Below are 15740 nucleotides of genomic sequence, written 5' to 3'. Positions count from 1 at the left end.
GCTTTAAAGTTCAAAATTAGGCAGAAGATTAACATAGCAACATTTAGGAGTGAGGATGGGGCGGGTGGAGGAGCAAGAGGGAGGTAGGAGAAGGTTAAGCATTTGGGTAGGAAAAGGAGGGGAGGACATTTTTTTAGTGTTACCCTCAAGTAGGACTACCCAAACTTTAGTATGTATTCAGGTCATCTAGGGATCTTCTGAAAAGGCAGGACTGGGGCAGGACTCCCAGATGATGCTCATAGTACTAGTCCATAGATGACTTTCAGCAGCAAAGCCTTAGAATCTGGGAATTTGCTATTCCACCTTGGTCCATCTGCATTTCAAACTGGAAACCTCTATTGTGGTAACTTCTTCCTAACCTAATTTTTTTTATTTTTGGTTTTTTTGTTTGTTTCATCAAATGCCAAATAGTGGAAAGTCTTCAAAAAATCATTTTATCATATACAAGGTACAGTTTAAGGCCCTATGCATGGAAGTGAGTAAAATGGGAACTAGAACATGGAGTAGTCAGGAATCCCTAATATACAAATGTTACTTGTTATAAAGGGTGTGGTATTATGGAAAAAGCCCTGGACTAGATGGCAGAAGACCTGGTTTCAATCCTAGTGATCGTTAACTAGCTGTGTGACTTTGTGCCTATCACTTCTCTCCAGTTCTCTGTTTCCTTTTCTGTCAAATAAAAGAATTGATCTACATGGCTTCTAAAATCTTTTCAGCTCTGACACTTGAGGAATCTATAAAGGAGATCTTATATCAACAGGAAGGGAAGAAAAGAAAGATGTGCCATCACACACAGAGCTGCCAAGGATCCTGTACATGTGATATTATAATGGAGGAATTTTCCCCTTGTCTGCCCAGATGCAAAAATGTTATTGGAGTGAGAGACTGGGAAACTTGCCTGGTATGAAATTCTAGTACCCCGACTTCCCGGTTTGGGCAATTTAGCGGCTTGGGAATCTGTCCTCGCCCCTGTAAAGTAAGGCAGACCATGTAAACAGGCTCTCCAAGAACCTCAATGTGGCTCTGGAAGCTTTGATTCTGAGGTTCTCCATCTTTGGGGCCACCCTCGGCTTTCACCTCATTCCTGTACACTGATCAGCAGACAAATTCTGAAGGCTCTTGAGCTTAAGGTCCCAGCCAAATGGCCCTACAGCCTTCCTGCTTGAGAAAGCCTCCAATTCCCAGCCTGCAGCCAAATCCGATTTTCCTAGCAACTCAAACCTTCCCCCCATAGCACCCCTCTGGATCCCAAGTCTCCCAGACACTGCAGACTCTACTCATGCCTATAGCAGCCAAGCCTAAGGCAACTGGGCAGGCCTACAGTGATGTCCTCAAAGGCAGGCCTATCCTCAAAGTGAGGATCAGCCCCGAGTCTGATAAGCACAGGGTAGGAAAGGGACCTGCTGTAGTGAGATTACCCAGACTCAGGAAATCTCCTGCAGCTCTGCCTCACGCCTCAACAGACCTGCCCTCCTTTCCTTTTAAATTACCAAACAGGCCTGTGGCTATTCTAACAAAGAGTCACAAGTCACCCGTAAACACGCCTGAAACACAAGCTTCAGGCAGCTTCCTGTGGTTTGCCTAAGCTGGCAGTGGGAAGGCAGCCTGACTCCCCGCCATGTTCCTGAGACCCTGTCCTCGGCAGACACTCAGGGCATGGCCTCCGGAGGTGGCCACTTGGGATGCAGTGACCCTGAGGGCTGCCGAAGGGTTTATTTTTTCCCTCTAGTCCCAGCCTAGGCTGGGCTGAATGACGGGGCTGCCGGTACAAAGGGTGCTTTTTATAAAGTTCTTCCTTGGTATTTTTGGTGTCTGGAAAGGGCTTCCTCTCCTCCCACGGTTAATTAGCAGCACGAGAGCATTACCCTTCCCCCAGCAGAAAGTCTGTTCCTGGCCCGGAGGCCAAGCAGAGGGGGCGGCAGGTGTGGCCAAATACTCCCTGAGGTTAACCTCAAACTTAAACTTAGACGTGGTTAGAAGCAGTGTGAGAGGCAGGGTTAGCTTCCATTTGGGGCAGAGTGGGCAATGGGGCACAGGTCCCTGACAAGCTAGGGAATTGTTTTCTAGCAACTCAGTCAGGTGAGGGGACAGGAGAAGGGGTAGGGAACCAATGGGTGTTGGACACGTTTGTGAATTGTTCCTACAACAAAGGCTTTTTAAAAACAACAGAGTGGAGCTTTATATATTTGAATGAGAAGCCCACAGAAGGACCTATTGTCAGGAGGAAAAATTGCATGAGTAATTGTGCATGACTTCAGTCTTCCCAGTTGAAATGTTAGGCGTGTTAAGGATGACTGTGGACATTCCATTGTTTTCAGTGTGGGGAAGAGGGAGGAAGGAACTCCTGGGAGGTGGGGAGGTAAGAAACTTAGAAGCTCTCCCCCACAACTTTTCCTTGCTGGGTCCCATGTTTCTTCTATTTAATTGAGCTACCACCTCCTACAGGAAGCCTTCCTTGATACATAACTCCTATCTTTTCATTATTTACTAGACTCTGATACTATTGGTAGGCCACAGCACAGTGGGCCTGGACTCCAGGACCAGACTCCACCATTTCCTAAATGTATAACCTTGGGCAAGTTACTGATCTTCCCTGTGCCTCAGTTTCCTCATCTATAAATGGGAGTAATATTTACCTTCTAGGGTTGTTGAGATCATTAAATGTGTCAATACATATAAGACACATAGAACAGTGCCTGATGTATAGCACATACTCAGTAAATATTAGCAATTATTATTTTTTATTTGTAAGCACAGTGGCTAGCAAAGTTTGTAATATATCATAGGTCAGAGGTTTTTCAACCCTCATATGCATCATAATTGCTTGAGGAGCTTTAAAAATACATGGGCCTGGGCTCCATTGGTCTAGCAGTGAAACCTGGTCATGGTATTTTAGAAAAGTTCCCTGGGTGGTTTTATTATGCAACCAATGTTATAGCTGCTTAATGAATATCTGTTGAAGGAATATATGAATGAACCAAATGGAATTAGAACAAATAAGCTCAGGTTACCCCTTCCTTAGGAGCATCAAGACATGATTCTGTCTCCTTCAGAAAGTTGTCTCTTCCTGAGACAGGCTTCAAGCAAACAACATGACAGTGAATATAGTGGAATATATGAAAGAATCACAATTCTATGCATCTCAGCATATTGCAATATTGAAGAAATAGGGAGAAACTGATTGGCGCTAATATTAGAGATCAATAGGTATTTCCTCTTGTTCTCCCTTCTGCTGAGGCAGAGTTATTGCTCAGACAGATGCTGTAACAACTCTAGCCAGAAGCTGAACTTTGACCTTTCCTCCAGCTTTAATTTTGATTTGCAATCCAATCGTTAATTTAGTGGACATAATAAAACATTTAAAGACCTCAAATAAAGCATTTGCCCCACTCTAATATGTAATTATGTGCAGGATAGTAACACAATTGTAATAAACTGCTTTACCTAGTCGGCTTACAAAGTTTAAACTGACTGCTGCTTGTAGAACATTATGTCAGATATCTCACAATAGAAATAAGAAACTATAGCCAGGGCCTAACTGATATATTAGTGGGAGAAGTAAAGATAAACATTCCAGGGCTTCCCTGGTGGCGCAGTGGTTGAGAGTCCACCTGCCGATGCAGGGGACACGAGTTTGTGCCCTGGTCCTGGAAGATCCCACATGCCGCGGAGCGGCTGGGCTCGTGAGCCATGGCCGCTGAGCCTGCGCGTCCGGAGCCTGTGCTCCGCAACGGGAGAGGCCGCAACAGTGAGAGGCCTGCGTACCGAAAAATAATAATAATAATAATAAATAATAAAAAAATAAACATTCTGAAAGCTAGAGAAAAATAAATAGAACAGAAACAAATGTAACATTTAAACAGTGTATAGCAGCATAAAGAAGGCTTTGGAGTCAGATTTTAGGCCTATTTCTTATTAATTGTGTGACCTCAATAATTCAATTAACCTTCCAGAGTTTCAGCTTGCTCACTGACCAAATGTGGATTCTTTTTTTGTTTGTTTGTTTGGCCGCATCACACGACTTGTGAGATTTTAGTTCCCCGACCAGGGATTGAACCTGGGCGCTCGGCAGTGCAAGTGCAGAGTCCTAACCACTGCACCACCAGGGAATTCCCCCAAATGTGAATTTTGATGCCTACATCACAGGATTGTTGTGAGGCTTCAAAACGACAATATATGCAAGTGTCTAGTGCTTTTCATTAAATGAAATTATTTCAATTAACAAAGAAGCTGTATTCCAACAGCATGCTTTATTGTCAGAAATTTCATTATCAAGAGGAGAGATAATATGTAACGGGGGAAGCAAACAAGATGGAGAACTAAGCATAAACATACACCAGCTCTCTCACCCCAAATCCCTTAAAAGACAGAATAATGAGTAAGTCCCGACCAGTAGTAGCAAACAAGAGAGGAGGCAAAAAAGGCCAAAAATCTGGATAGACAGCATGGGGGGGTCAGACTGATAGAGAACCCAGAGCAGAGTATTTTTTAATTAATTATCAATTATTTTTGGCTGCGTTGTGTCTTCATTGTTGCGCGCGGGCTTTCTCTAGTTGTGGTGAGCAGGGGCTACTCTTCGTTGCGGTGCATGGGCTTCTCATTGCGGTGGCTTCTGTTGTTGCAGAGCATGGGCTCTAGATGCACAGGCTTCAGAAGTTGCAGCACACGGGCTCAGTAGTTGTGGCACATGGGCTTAGTTGCTCTGTGGCATGTGGGATCTTCCCAGACAAGGGCTTGAACCCGTGTTCCCTGCACTGGCAGGGCGATTCTTAACCACTGCGCCACCAGGGGAAGTCCCAGAGCAGAGTATTAACACACTCCAAACCACTCTCGAGAGACAATTTGAAGCAGAGGATCTCCGAGCTCCGAGGAAGCAGATAGAAAGAATGAGAGGGGATTGTGAAGCAATCATCAGGGTTATTAATCTTTAAACGGCTCTCTGAGCAGCAGACCTCTCTCCTCCTTTCTCCACTTCAGGCAGCTGCAGGTGGGGGTGGGGTGGGGTTGGTTAACCCCAGATAAAACACAGAGCTTCACTCTAAGCAAGGAAATCACCTGTCCCAGGAGGGCACATGCTGGGGTGTAAAGGTCTGTGAGAAAAGCACAGCTGAAAGTAACCTCAACCACCTTTCACAGACACAGAAAGAAGAAAAAGAAAAATTGTTCCTTTCTAGTTTGTCAACTGTGGCTTCATTGAAGTAAACGCCTCCTTATTTTGTCATTTGGGGATGGATGAAGTGGGAGGGGGATGATCCCCAGGCCTGCCTGCCTGCCTGCTCCAAGCACCTTACATGGAAGACTGTAGTCAAAATGTCCTACTTACAGAGTCCTAACTAACCGTCTAGTGATCAGAGGAGCCTGTAGATGAAACAGCTCAAAACTGAAGGAGAGGGACTTCCCTGATGGTTCAGGGGTTAAGAATCCACCTGCCTATTCAGGGGACACAGGTTCGAGCTCTGGTCTGGGAAGATCCCACATGCCGCAGAGCAATTAAGCCCGTGCACCACAACTACTGAGCCTGTGCTCTAGAGCCCGTAAGCCACAACTACTGAGCCCGTGTGCAACAACTACTGAAACCCATGTGCCTAGAGCCTGTGCTATGCAACAAGAGAAGCCACCACAATGAGAAGCCCATGCACCACAATGAAAAGTAGCCCCTGCTCACTGCAACTAGGGAAAGCCCACGTGCAGCAACAAAGACCCAACACAGCCATAAATAAATAAATAAATTTATTTATTTATTTATTTAAAAAAAAAGAACCAGGAGAAACTTAAACAAGATACCTACTAATTAACCTCTCCTTTAAACATAGATATGAATGGAAAGCCACATATCACCAGTTCTTGAGGAAATTCAACAGCTCTAAAGAAAAGGACTAACAATAACAACAAAAAGATGAACAAACTGAAAACTGACCCCAGAGAAAAGACAGATAAAAGAACAGAAAAAAAAATTGTAAAAATTCTAAATAATATCCTCCTTAGAAAGATGCATGGGGATATTGCAGGAGGCTGCTGTGAAAAGGAAACAAACAACTGCTAGGATAAAGGAAAAACAGCAAGCAAACAAAATGGAAAATTTAAAAGATGATAGTAAAGCAATGGATAGAATAAATAATAGGATGTATATGGCAAAAACTGGGGATACTTTCCAGAAGCTAAGTGGGGGTATATCTCCCTGAATATGCAAAAAAGGTCAAGAATGGGAATTTTGAGAGAAAAATCAAGAGACTGCCATGGACTGAATTGTGTCCCCTTCCTCCCAAATTCACATGTTGAACCCCTAACCTCAAGGTATATGGGGATAGGGCCTGTGAAGAGATAATAAAAGTTAAATGAGGGCAGAAGGGTAGAACCCTAATTTGATTGAGCTGGTGCCCTTATAAGAAGAGGAAGAGACACTAGAGCTATCTCTCCGTCATGTGAGGACACAGTGAGAAGGCAGCTGTCTGCAAGCCAGGAAGAGAGCCCTCACCAGAAACTGAATTGGTCAGCACCTTCATCTTAGCCTTCAAAACTGTAAGAAAATAAATTTCTGTTGTTTAAGCCACCCAGTCTATGGTATTTTGTTATGGCAGCCCAAGTTGAGTAGTATAGAGACACAAAGGATAGATTCACAAATGACTCCATTTATTCAAAAGAAGTATCAAGAGAGAACTGAGATTCGGTGGGGAAGAGATCTACAAAAAAATAAGAAAAGAAAATTTCCCCAACTCAAAGAAAGGCTCAAGACTTCTTAGGGCCTGCCAAGTGTCAGGCAAGGTAAATTTTCAGAGCCAAGAGAACAAAGAAGAAAACAAAGAGAAAAAGAATTCAGAGAAGAAAAATAGGAATTCCTAAAAGGAACAAAAATGAGATTGGCTTCCAGACTTCCAAAAGGTAACTGAATGCTGGGCAACAATGAAGCAATAACTTCAAAATTTGGAATTAAATAGTTTTGAGCCTAGAATTATGTACCATGCTAGCCAAGCTAGCATTCAAGGGAGAGAGCCAAATAAAGACATTTTCTATTTCCCCTTCAGATTGTCAAAAATGAGGATTTTTTTTAACCTGATTAAATCCAGCAATAGCAAGGTTTCAGGGGAAATGGTACTCTCAGACTGTGTGGGAATGTCAATTAGTACAACCATTTTTTAGAGGGCCACTTGGAAGTGTGTATCAAAAATTTCCATTTCCAGTTATCTAATCTGGAGAAAAACTTGTACAAATGCATGAGAAGGCTCACACAGACAATGAGATCAAGAGTGCAGATCCTTGGAGTCAGAGTCCTGGGGTTCGAATCCCAGCTCAGCTCAGCCACTCTTAGTCAGTGAGATTAGTTGCCCCAGCAGTGAAATAGGGGTGATAATACATAGTATCTATTTCACAGAGTTTTGTTGCTGTTTTGATTCATTTTGTTTTCTAAGAATTGAACAAATTACAATGTGCAAAGTGCTTAAAACAGACCCTGGTACAGTAGTCACCCTTTATTGCTGAGGGATACATTCCAAAACACCCAATGGCTACCTGAAAACTTTGATAGTACTGAACCCTATATATACTACGCTTTTTCCTATACATTTATACCTGTGATAAAGTTTAATTTATAAATTAGGCACAGTAAGAGTTTAACAACAATAAGTAATAATAAAATAGAGCAATTGTTACAACAGAGAGTTGACTCTTGAAAAACGTGGGGATTAGAGATGCTGATCTCCACTGTAGTTGAAAATCCGCATATAACTTTACAGTCGGCCCTCCGAAACTATGGTTCTGCATCCCAGATTCAACCATCCACAGATCGCGGAATACTGTAGTGTGTATTTATTGGGAAAAAAATCCACATATAAGTGGATCTGCACAGTTCAAATCGATGTCATTCAAGGGTCCGCTGTTCTAAGATAAAAGTTATGTGAATGTGGTCTCTCTCTTTCAAGATACTTTTTTGTACAAATGTAATGCCCTTTTCATCTTAACTAAGCACTTTCTCGCACTGTGGCCATAACTTTTGCAGTTTGAGGTTCAACAGCAAAACTACCACGCATTTCTTTTTCCTTCTTCACAATTTCACCGCTAGTAGATTCATTCTTACTGTATATCTTAGCGACCTCAGCGTGCAATTGTTTCCTTTCCTTAATAAGTCAAGAACTTTTACCTTTCCACATTAAGGAAGCATTTTATGGCTTCTCTTTGGCATATCCGGATTGCCAGCATCACCGTCCTTGAGCTTTGAAGCCATTGTTAAGCAAGATGAGGGTGACTTGAACACAAGCACTGTGATACTGCAGCAATCTGATAACCTAGACAGCTACTAGGTGACTAAGGGGCAGGATACATCAGACAAAAGGATGATTCACATCCCGGTGGGACGGTTCGAGATTTCATCACGCTACTCAGAACAACGCACAATTTACAACAAATGAATTGCTTATTTCTAGAATTTTCCATTTAATATTACAAACCATGGTTGACCATGGATAACTGAAACTGCAGATAAGGGGGGACGACTGTACAGACTAAGCCCTAAATAAATGAATATTAGTACCATAAAGTGGATATTAGATGTCATGAAAGGACATTAGATATTAAACTGCTTCCAATTTTGAGCTATCGGGACATTTACAGTGACACAAAATTGGATGACCTAATATCTATTAATAGGACAATGGTACAGCCATAGTGTGGAATACTATGTAGCTGTGAATAAAAAGGTTATAGAATTATACTGATTGTATGTGCTAGCACAGAAAGACCTCAAAGACATTGTTAAATGGAGGTGAGGGAGAGAAAGCAGATTACAGTATGCAATATGTACAGATTATCCCATTAAAAAATACAAGCGTGTTATACTGGTTTTGTGTTCAGCGGCATACCGCCGGGGGGCAAAGCAGGAGGAGATGTCTGCCCTGGGTGTAGGCAGTAAGTGGACGCGTCAACCGAGGATAATATGAAACAATAATTTTAAACAATAACTTGAAAACAATGATAAATAATAGTAAAATCTGCATTTTACTATCACCATGAACAGTGAAAATAAACAATGTGAGTGATAAAATGCTCTCTGTCGGGGAGTTTCCTTTTCCCCCAACCTGTAACCCTGTATGCTCCTGCATCTTCCTAAGTGCCTGGAAAAACTTAGAACAGGAACTTATTTACAGTACTTACTAAGTAGGAGGATAATTTACAGAAGGAAGTGGGGTTGAGTGAGGGTGTGTAAGATTTTTTTTACCTTTTACTTGTTAGCTTGTTTATTTCTCTAATTTTTTTGCAAAAAATATATTCCTTCATTTATGATTACTTGCTTGTATAGTTAAAACATTGTTAATTTGAAAAAAGGAAATAACATGGTAAGCAAAAGGATTTATTCTAGGAAGTCAGAAAAATGGAGTGCAATGGTAGCATATAACCATTCTTCCAAATGTTTTAGTTCATGGAATACAGATTAGGTATAAAGATTGCATTTTCAGAACTAAAAATCAGAACCCAGTACCTGCCAAAGAATTTTTGGTGCAACTTCTGAGTAGGAGAGGCAGCCTGGGACATCCAATCTGGATGCCAAAATAATAGAATTTTCAGGACAGTCTGATGGTTTATTATCTCAAATAAACTGTTTGAACTGGACCCGTCCATAAATCTCCAATCCCACTTCATTTTTGGATCCTGTTGGAACTGAGCTCCTGATACGACACCCGCTTAAAACCTTCGTGCCTTACCCGAACTCCCCACAAGTCCTGGGCCTCACAGACTTTGCTCCCCCTGAGAACTGCCAAGGGCCCTGACAGAGCACTCCTAATTTCTCGATTGCCTCAGCAGCATCCGCAGGCATACTGTCTGCCCTCACCTAACAGGGTAACTGTTTTCCTGACTCTCTATCAGCCCCCTTGGTTCCCCACTGGCCTTCTGCATCCCCACCCTCCCAGCTAACCCCCAGCCCCCTGCCTCTCTCTGCATGCAGCGGAGCCAGCTTGGCCTGAGCTACTGATACCAGTCCTGCTGAGGCTAGCTCAAACAGTCCCAGGCACAGGGTAAGCTGAGGCCGTGGAAATGAAGTTTCTGGGTACAGAAAGGAGGAGAGTGATAGCCCCAGAGAAACAGGAAAGAGTTTGCCAGGAAACCAGACTGACGTGGGCTGAGTGGAAAAGAGAAGTTGGAACAGGACTCACAGAACATCTTGGGGCCAGTAAAGGAAGTGGGAGAGAGGTAGGAACTGCACACACACTGCAGTTTTAGTTTTAAGTGTGAAAAAGGATGTCAAGGTAAATGCATGGATTCATCACTGAGAAGGAGAAAATGGAAATGTTCCAGTGGGCCCTAGAAGATTCTGCTAGGGAACAGGGTAAGAACATGTGTCAGGAAGACCGGCTCCCCATCCAGGCTGTGCGACATCAAGAGAGTTCTTTAACCTCCTGAGATTCACCTGTCAGTTGGGGGTCCTTCTAAACATGAAATAAATACAGGTAAGTAAAGCTCTCGGGCCAGCATTCAGTAAATCTGAATTTCCTTCTCCTTCCATCAAAATGTGGATGGTCATGATGCAAACTCACCTACAGCCTCTCACTACCCACTCCAGCCTCAGTGTAGAGCAGTGGACACAGCAACTAATCGCTAATTATAATAGTTACCATAGAGACGGGGCATCTTATTGCAGGTTCTGTTCTAAACACTTTACAGCATTAACTCCATCCTCACAGCAACCCTATGAAGTAGATACTATTACTCCTAGTTTACATATGAGAAAGTTAGGGTTCAAGAAATTTAAGTAACTTGCTCAAGACGCAAAGCTGATGAGAAGCAGAACCAGGATAAAAATCCAGCTGTAACTGCAAAACCCATGCTCTTTATCGCTGCACTAGATTCCTTCCAATAGTAAGGCAGACAATAGAGAAAAGGTTAAACAAGGAAAGGTCCTATCAGAGGCACCCATGGAGATGACTAGGAGGGCTCCTGTTATCCTGTGTCCTTGTGTGGGGACAGCTGCTATAGGAGGATTCCTAGGGAGCTCCCATTTGACCGTGGGATCCAGGGGAAAAGCTACTGCCAAGATGAAGTAATAACCCCCTCCACATCTGCCGCAGATGGGTGATGGCATCCGAGAGGAAGCCAATCACATATGTAACCAGTGCAAACAAAGCTGTAGACAGAGGCATTGCCTCATGTTATGAAAGTATCTTGCAATAAGGGATGGGGTAATAAGTCCAAAGAGAAGGGTGATGAGTTGGCAGGCAGTCTAAAACAAGCCGAGTCAAAGTTTGCCTACGTGACTATAGCTCTGTCCACTCTAATTCCAAATGTTCCGTCCTGGTTCTCCAGGCAAAAACCTTGAGACGAGGAGAAGGGCCTGAAGGAGATGCCACCTGGGGAAGGTCAAAGCACAAAACAAGTAATGTCCATTCAGTAATGCCAGTGATGTGAGGTTTTCATTAAGGTTATAATCATCACCACCACTTCATTTATTCACTCATTCATGTATATACCCAGGAAATATTTATAGAGAGCCTACCGTGCTCCAGGCCCTGTGCTAGATGTAAGAGGTCCCTAGGAGCTTAAGGGTAGTCAGGAAATGGTAGAAAGCAGGTTCTTTCAGCACAGTCAGGTAAAAGCTCTGCTATCAGTGAGGGCCTACCACAGGCTACCACCTAGTCCTCCCTGCAAGGAGGCGACTGTGCCCTTGGGGAGTCAGGAAGTGCCTCCAACAATGTGCAAGCCAGATAGGACGTTTGAGAAGAAGTCCAGCTCCCTCACTGTATAGAGAACGAAGCCATGGACCTGAGTTATAAAATGGATAAACTGCAAATCAAGACTACATATGGTAAGTATCAGCTGAAGGCACTATCACAAATGTCCCAGCAGTTTAAGGGAGGCAAGTATCACTGTGAGTTAAGAAGACTTCCTCAAAGAGGTGGGACATAAGCTGGGCTTTCCTGGAAAAATAAGGGGTGTGGTGTGTGTGTGTGTGTGTGTGTGTGTGTGTGTGTGTGTGTGTGTGTTGCGTGAAGGCGAGAACCTGGTTTTAGATATTGATCAATTATTCCTTTAGTCTGTCTAATTTTCTTTTATCTGGCTTGCTAATCACCCAAAGTCCTTCAGAACTGCAATTTTTATTTTTGTTCTTTTGTTTGAGAAGATCTGCCACAAGATGTGATATGAATATTTGCACAGGCTTTGGAGTCCAACAAACTTGGAGTCACATTCAGGCTCTGCCGTTTCCTAATTGTGTGACCTTAGTTTCCTCATCTGTTAGGTGGGAATAGTAATACCTACCATAGGGTTGTTATGAGTATTAAATGAAATGATATATGTAAAGCATGTAGCATAGGGCCAGACACTCAGGAAACATCTAGCATAGCTCCTTAAATGTTGTGATTATTACTTACCTGCATGGACCATAGGACTTTTACAGTGTATTCATTCAGTTTCCATGAAATCTTTTGTCCAACAGTTAAGCGTAGTGCCAGGCACCATGCTAGATGTTGAACACAGCCACGTACCAGGCAGACATTTTCCCGGCCTGCTCAGGGCACTCTAGAGGGATGTCAGACACGTAAACACATGCTTGAAGTGCACTGTTAATAGTGCATGGCAGGTAGTAGTTACTGGTGGTCAGTTCTGGGTAGGCTATGGCCTTGAAAGGCCATACCAGGGCCTGTGGGGCCTGACAACAGGGTGCAGCAGCCCTGGAGACCAAGCTGAAAGATGTCCCCAATAGCAATGTCATTACCACTTCTTGATAGCTCTAAGCTTGCTTTATATTTTCTACAATGTCATTTCCATTTATTAGCAGAATTACCTGAATAGAAAAGAAATTTCTCTCTTAATAGTCCAGCATCCAGCAGAAACTACAAGAAGCAGTAGAAATGCACCTGAGCTTAAGCTTCAGAAAATTTTCTTGGTTCCTCCTCTCTTCCAGTATGCTGAGTGCCTGTGGTATCAAGCATCCCAGATGGCTCCCAACAATCCCCACCTGTGCACATCCCACCCTTGTGTATTCCCCTCCTGCATTGTACCATGGTTAGTCTTTGTGACCAACAGAAAATGGCAGAAGTGATAGCATGGCACTTCCAAGGTTAGGTTATAATATTGTGTGCTCTCTCTCACACAGGCTCTCTCTCTTGTATGACTTGCTTTGGGGGAAAGTCATGTCTTGAGCAGATCCATGGAGAGGCCCACAGGGCAGGGAACGGAAACTTCCTGCCAACAGCCAAATGAGTGAGCTTACAAGTGGGTTCTCCAGCCCGAAATGAGTTTTCAGAGACAACAGTCCTGGCCAACAGCTTGACCCCAAGAAAGACCTTGATCCAGACCAGCCAGCTTAGCCATTCCCAAATTCCTGACTCTCAGTATATAGATGAGATAATAAATGTTTGCTTTAAGCTACTAAGTTTTAGGGTGACTTGCTTTGTAGCAATAGATAACTAACACAGTGCCCCACCCGCTCCCGTGCTTCAAGCATTCTGCTCCTCCCCTGTCATGGCACTTACCACACTGTGTTGTAATTACCTGTTTACATATCTGTCTCTTACTCAGACCGTGAGCTTAACGGAGATGATGTCTTATTATCTTTGTACCCTCACCACCTGGCACATGCCTGGCCCATAGCAGATGGTCAAAAAACATTGTTGGATGAGTAGTTTGCATTTGTATGGCACATTAGAATTGACAAAGTATTAATATCTTATAATAACTTATAAGGAAAATAATCTGAGAAAAAATATATATAACTGAATCGCTTCCCTATATACCTGAAACTCACACAATATTGTAAATCAGCTGTACTTCAATTTTTAAAAAAATAATTGACAAAGCATTGGTGCATTCATTCTCTCATAGTCTTTTTTTTTTTTTTAGTGTTTCATCTTCAGTTTTGATTGACACTTGATGCTTGCAAATTTTGAAACAAATTTTGAGATCATGATGACTATTCTGAAGAGATTTCAACACCAGCACTAAGATTTGTATGTTCAGTTGGTTTGCAATTGACTTGTTAGCTGTTTACGTAGTGTGTAGTACAGATTTGTCACAGGTCAGATCACAGTGTTGAAGGAAAGAAGTACCTTCCTGTAATTAGAAAGGATCCCCTAATCTGTACTCAGCTTAAGACATCCAATGTACAAGAGCACGAAAACCATAATACTGTGGCTCCAAGGAAAATAGTTTTGATAAGGAAAATAACCTAAGCTTCTGCTTCCCATTTTAATTACTGAGATCTCTAACAATCTCATAGAGTCTTCATAACAACTCTAGAAGGTAAGTACTAATATCATCCCCATTCGACAGGTAAGGAAATTGCAGCTTGGTGATTTGCTTGATTATCTCACAGCCAGTAATTAATAAAATCAGGACTCAAACCCAAGCCATCCAATTCTTTGTCTATGTTTCCTCCTCTACACCAAACTGCTCTTCATTTAGCTTGAGGGGTGGGTGGGGTAGGAGAAAAATTAATCTAGAGAATGGAGTGTTGTTCGGTCATGGATGGAGCTTCATAGAAGGGACAGCGGACAAGAACATGGCTCACTTATGTGTAGGCCAGCTCTCTGTGGGCCTTCTCCATACCCCACATTCAATATTTCATTTAGTCCTCACAAAAATCCTAAGATAGGAAATCTGTTCTTTTCATTCACACTTTACAGATGAGAAAACCAAGGCAAGAGCTCACATATGTTAAGTAATAAAAGCTGAGACTCAAGAAAATGTATTCAAACTCCTAGTTCAAGCTTCTTTTTGTAAAACTCAAATTGCTTCCTCTTCTCAGTCCAGATAGAATTCCTGATTCCAGCCAGGGACACCCTGGGCAAGATATCACAGTCTCAGACAATGTGCAGACATGACTAACACAAGGATCCTACCTGTGTGGCCGTGTCCCACCTCACCCCCATGCCGAGCTCCAATCATGGATTCTCAGGCCCAAGGTCAAAGGTCTCACAAATCCCTTTTACCGAGGAAAGGAAATACGCTGTTGTGCTCAGAAAGGGTTTCAGTTTGCACATCTTTAAAATGGGGAAAAGAATTACAGCGATGATTAAATGAGATGATGTATGTAAAATGGCTGGCATGTAATAGGTATTCACAAGCACGTAAATACTCTTCTCCCCTCTGGCTGTCTCCTGTATCCTTCGGGATATTTTAAAGGCTAGGGAACACATCCTCTTGTGAGCCTCTCTTCGCCCCCTAAGCTGAAGGCTTAGCAGGGGTAGTGGAAAGCAGAGGGAGCAGGGGAAACTTCTGAGGATTCTGCACAGAGCCTCCAGCCTGGAGGGAGCTCTGCAGTGGATTTCTGCTTCATGTCAGCTGCGCAGTGGGGCTGGAAGCCCTCCATCTTTGAGGGCAGGTATCGTGCTGAGGAGAAGAAGCCGCAGCTGTTCTGTGGGCCCCTAATGGAATGTGGCTCAGGGGGCTGACGCCTTGCTGGGTTGGGTAAACTTGGCCTGTTTGCTTCCATCCAAGAGACCTTTCACATTGAGGGCTTAGTGACCAGAAAAACATTGCAGAAGCCAATAACTTCCATTCTCCAGGGAGCCAGGGAGCAGACAGTTTCTGGGCTGGACATCAGGGACAAACCCATGGACTGTGTGTGAGAGGGCCTCTGTGCTCAGGGCTCCATCTGATCCCAGGACAGGGAGGGCTGGTTCCATGAGCTAGCAGACACAGCTTCCTGCCAGGGAGAGAATCTGGGCTTTGTCTCCACATGAGCCGGCATTTAGATGTGACCGTCTAGGGTTTCATGGATGAGCTGTGGCGGTAGCCAGGCTCCAGATGCAAGTTGG

General features: G+C 43.3%; 1 non-coding gene across 1 annotated transcript; it reads right to left on the bottom strand.

Annotated features, from left to right (window-relative positions):
* Positions 1-4036: 4036 nt before the first annotated feature.
* On the bottom strand, positions 4037-4109 carry TRNAA-UGC (transfer RNA alanine (anticodon UGC)). Its single transcript has one exon. It is a non-coding gene; the product is annotated as a tRNA-Ala (tRNA).
* Positions 4110-15740: the final 11631 nt, after the last annotated feature.

This window comes from Neophocaena asiaeorientalis, unplaced genomic scaffold, assembly GCF_003031525.2.
Source record: "Neophocaena asiaeorientalis asiaeorientalis breed wild unplaced genomic scaffold, Neophocaena_asiaeorientalis_V1.1 scaffold946, whole genome shotgun sequence".
Classification (NCBI taxonomy): Eukaryota; Metazoa; Chordata; class Mammalia; order Artiodactyla; family Phocoenidae; genus Neophocaena; species Neophocaena asiaeorientalis.
The sequence above is the reverse complement of the archived record's forward strand: the minus strand, read 5'-3'. Positions and strand labels throughout refer to the sequence as shown.